Here is a 4,899-nt window from a genome sequence, read left to right as displayed (position 1 = left end):
TTGGTACCCTATAAATGTTCACTGTTTTTCATTGGTTGTTTCATTCAGTTCAGAGTTGACTCAGAAGGTCTAGGTTTGATTGTATTTCTACAGATACCATGGTTACAAATATCACTGGCTATCAGAGCTGGAGGTCAATTGATAAGGATTCATTCATTCACACATTATTTATTCATGAGGGCAATGGGGCTCAGAAGAAATGATTATTCAGTTTAGGGATACAGAGACACAAAAAGTTGAACGAAGGAGGAAGTGGGTGGTGCATTTCCCCCTACCCACTCCTCCAAATGGGGTTTGGAGGTGTGAATATAATGTGTTTGGAAATGGAAGAGAAATTTGCTTCCCACTTTTAGGACCCATACAGGGGACATGGATTTGGTTTTATCTGGGATTACAGGGAGGACACTCTTTGTGCTTGCTGAACGTGGATGTGAAGGGCTGCCGGGGGGAATGAAGTTTTTTTTTTTTGGTACTGGGGATCAAACTGGGGACTTTCCGCTTTCAAGGCAGGCGGTGGAACCACTGAGCTAAATCCCCGGCCTGGGAATGAAGTTTTTCAAGAGGTTGCTGTGGAGGTTTTGAATGCTATACATGCTAAGCCTCCTGGACTTTCCTCTGTAGGCAACATAGTCTAGTAAAAATTATGATTTTGCAAGACCTGTTTTAAGTGCCTAGAGGATATGGCCTTCTAAACTCCACTCCTCTCAAGCTGCATCAGATCACCCCAGGATGCTTCCAGGAAACACAGCTGCCGGGGCCCCAACCTTAGAAGAATCTGATTCTTTGTAAATTAGATGTGGGGCTTGGGCCTCTGCTTTTTTACACATTCCTTATATGTTCTCTTCATGTGCCAAGTTGGATGACCACTGAGGCTCAGAGAAGTGAAGGCATTCGCTGAAGCTCTGTAGGTGGCAGAGAGGGAATTGGAATACAGTCTGTCCCTTCATGTTTTCCTGCTTCACTGACCCTCCCCTCCCTGCCTTCTCTCCAGTTTTATTTTCTCCTGGATGCAGAAATCAGGCCGTGGCTGGGACTGCCCCCTCTTCTCTCCTCACCCCTCCCCATCCCCAGCCTCAAAGGTCAGGTACGTCCCAGCCTCCTTCAGTTGTGTCCATTTATGGCTCTGTTGTTCCAAAATGTGGCCAAATTTATAAACTCCCCTTTCCTGGAGACATGAGACAATTTGTACAGAGCACAGTTTGGGGGTGGAGCTGGGAACCTTGTCTGAGGCTGGACTTCAGCCTAAGCCCAGGCCCAGTGAGTTCTGGAATGGAATGGGCCTCAGTTTCCCTGGCTATTGAACAAAAAGACTGGACCAGATCATTTCTTAAGCCCTTCCTAACTGTAGACACATTGAGTTTACTGCTTAAAAATGTTAATTCCTAGACTCATGGGTCCAATAATTGTAGAAGAAGGTGTTTGGGGATGAACTGGCGACACCCCTGGCCCAGTGGTGGTGAACCTACCGCATACATGCCACAGCCAGCTGTTTGTTGGCATTGAAAGCTCTAAAAGGTTCGCCATCACCTAGCCCCTCTCCTTTGTATTGTCTTTTTTCTTTTTCTGGGTTGAGTTTTAATTACATTTATTTAAAAAATATTTTTTGCTGTGTTAGTGTTGAACCCAGGGCCTCATGTGTGCTAGCCAAGTGTTGTGCCTGAGCTATAACCCCTGCCCTTTTTCTTCTTTTATCCTTTCCCTCCCTCCCTCCCTCCCTCCCTCCCTTCCTTCCTTCCTTCCTTCCTTCCTTCCTTCCTTCCTTCCTTCCTTCCTTCCTTGTGGTACTGGTGACAGAATCTAGGGCCTAGTACATGCTAGGTATGCACTCTACCACTAAGCTACATTTCTATCTGATTTCTTCTTACTTAAACAAATTATCCAGGGAATTGACTTTCATTATAAAGTTTCTTTCATTATAAAGTTTCATTATAAAGTTTCTCTCCTCAGCTACTCATTTCTACTCCTCTCCTCAAAAGTGGGCTTTATCAAAAGAGTGGAGTTGAGCTTTTAAGACAGGCTACTTTATATCTATTATGTGGAGGGTGTTTATTTAATTTTTTTACATAAATGGCAATTACTGTATTTTTTACCTTGCTTTTTTCACTTAATGTCTATCCTTTTTCCATATCCACCTCATCCTCTTTTTGTGTGTGGTACTGGGGATTAAACTCAGGGCTTTCATACTGAGTTATATCCCCAGACACTCTGCTCCTTTATTTTTTATTTTGAGACAAGGTCTTGCTAAGTTGCCCAGGCTGGGCTTGAACTTGGAATCCTCCTGTCTCAGCCTCACATTGTGCTGGAATTATAAGCATATGCTACCATGCCTGACTGAATCTCATCTTTAAAAAAAGTACTTTGCCAGGCATGGTGGTGTACACCTGTAATCCCATTACCTACCTGGGAGGTCGTGGCAGGAGAATTTCCAAGAGCTTAAGACCAGTCTGGGCTACATGGTCAGTTCAAGGTCAGCCTGAACTACTTAACAAGACCCTGTCTCAAAACAACAACAACACCCAGCAAACAAACAAACCACTTTGGCCAGGTGCAGCAATGGACACCTATAATCCCAAGACTGGGGAAGCTGAGGCAGAAGGATCCAAAGTTTGAGACCAGCCTGGGCAACAGTGAGACCTTGTCTCAAAATAGAATATAAAAAGGGTTGGGAGCCTTGCTCAGTGGTAGAGTGCTTGCCTATCACGTGTGAGGCCCTGGGTTCAATTCTCAATACCAGAAAAAAGAAAAAGAAAAAGAAAACACTTTGACTGAGGCATATACTTACATAAAATCTACCTATTGTGAATGTACAGTATAGTACAATGATTTTTAGCAAGTTTATAAAATTGAGCAAATGTGACTACAATCCAGTTTTAGAACATTTAGATTATTTTTAGTCCTTCAACAAATACCTGTTTTTGAGTCAGTCCCCACTCCACCTCCAAGTCTGGTAACCACTTGTATCCTTTTTGTCTCTATGGATTTGCTTTTTCTAGATATCTTTATATCAATGCAATCATACAATATGTGGTCTTTTCCATCTGATTTCACTTATTAATATAACTATTTGGAGGTTCATCCATGTTGTAGAGTGTATCAATAGTTTTTTTGTGTGTATTCTGTTTTCTTTTTTCTTTTTTTTTGCTTTAGAAATCCAGTTACCTTTGAATTTATTTAAACTAAGAGGAAAAGGTCATAATGTTTTCATGCAATACATACTTGGTTCTTTAAATAACAATTGTGACAAACAGCAGAAAGAATTAAGGACTGTTACACTTGTGATCCATACAAAACACCAACATTTTGGGTTGTACATAATTAAAGAAATACGTCACTTTCAAAATACTGTAATAGCCAGTACATAGAGGCATGCCTTAGGTGGGCATAGGAATGCAGTTTAGAAAAGAAAAGAAAAATCACACCGGAACTATACAATTTCTTTAAAATCAATGAGCAAGAAAAGCAACATTGAACTTTCATACTGATCTTACACAACTTCTCTACAGTACCTTGACTTAAATACAAGAGCAAAATTTAAGACTCCCCTCCTCTATTTTTGGTAAACAACTGTATGGTAAACTTAGATGACTTTTGCCCCTGGATTTTACCTGGGAGTGGCCTGTTTTATATTTTATTTAAAAGAGGGCAGGTTTGGCACTTTTATACTGATGTCACCAATGTTAATATTCCTTGGGATCTCAGGAAGATTCATATTCTTTACAGCTGATAGAGCACAGGCTGGAGCTCCTGCTAAGCCAGCCTCAGATTTCTCCAGTTTATTTTGTGCATCAATTTGTGTAACAGTTTCATTCATGTTGGTCTCCAATACCATCTGCCCCATCACCATTTCTGCAAGAATGTTGTGAACCTTGTCTACATGGAAAATTAAATCCAGTTCACAGACATTTTCAAAACATTTGTCTAATGTTTCCACGAACACTTGAATTAAATCTAAAATGCCAAGTTCACTTTCTGAAGAATCCACACAGAAGACAAAATATAGTGTTGCACAATGTCTATAAATCAGTTTGTTGTCAGATCCTCCAATTAATTAGATTTAACTCCATAGGTCACAGTAAGTTACACAGCTTAAGACTGATTACCAAAATCCTCCTTCTAGGATATTACAAACATTTTCATCTCTCCTAGATACCAAATGGAAAGTCTCCCTGATGATTTGTTGTTGTGTATCTTCACTGTAGGGCTGGCAGATCTTGGAGAGCCGCGGCTTGCCGTGGTTGTTGAAAATGAGGATCGCCTGGATCATGGCTGGGCCGGGCCGACCTTGGTGGGCGCTGGGGCGGGGCGGGGCGGGGGCGGGGGTGGGGGCGGGGGCGGGGGCGGGCACACAAGCCTCGCCTAGGGATCTAGCTGGCAGTCCTTCCCACCGGCCCCTCCCACTGTTTCCTTTTTTTGAGACAGGATTTTGGTATATTTTCCAGGCTGGTCTCAAACTCCTGAGCTCAAGTGATTCTCCTGCCTCAGCCTTCTGAGTAGCTAAGACTACAGGTGTGTACCACAAAATTACAGGTATGAATTACTCAGCTGAGTAGTTCATTCTTTCATTGATAATGAATATTCCATGTCTGGATATACCACACTTTATTTGTCCATTTAGGAGTTTGTGGACACTGGATTGTTTCCAGTTCAAGCTATTAGGCATAATACTGATGTAAGCATTCTTCTGCAAGTCTTTGTGTAAACATGCATTCTCATTTCTCTTTGACAGCTACCTCACCCCTACACTTTTAAAATGCCGTGACATCTTCCATTGGAAGGACATGCTCTGATGTTGAAACCCTATCAATCGACATTTAGGGTGCTGCCAAGCTTTCAGTCACAAATGCTGTCATTTTGAGCTTTTTCACTTATCTATCTTTGAGCACTTTTGCAAGGAGAGAG

General features: G+C 41.9%; 1 pseudogene; it reads right to left on the bottom strand.

Moving 5' to 3' along the window:
- Positions 1–3,595: 3,595 nt before the first annotated feature.
- LOC110348953 (AP-3 complex subunit sigma-1 pseudogene) lies at positions 3,596–4,277 on the bottom strand (annotated as a pseudogene).
- Between the last annotated feature and the right edge of the window lie 622 nt (positions 4,278–4,899).

This window comes from Heterocephalus glaber, unplaced genomic scaffold (assembly GCF_053883595.1).
Source record: "Heterocephalus glaber isolate CG9 unplaced genomic scaffold, H.glaber_assembly_v1.0 deba00001687, whole genome shotgun sequence".
Taxonomy (NCBI): domain Eukaryota; kingdom Metazoa; phylum Chordata; class Mammalia; order Rodentia; family Bathyergidae; genus Heterocephalus; species Heterocephalus glaber.
This window is presented reverse-complemented; position numbering and strand designations above follow the sequence as displayed.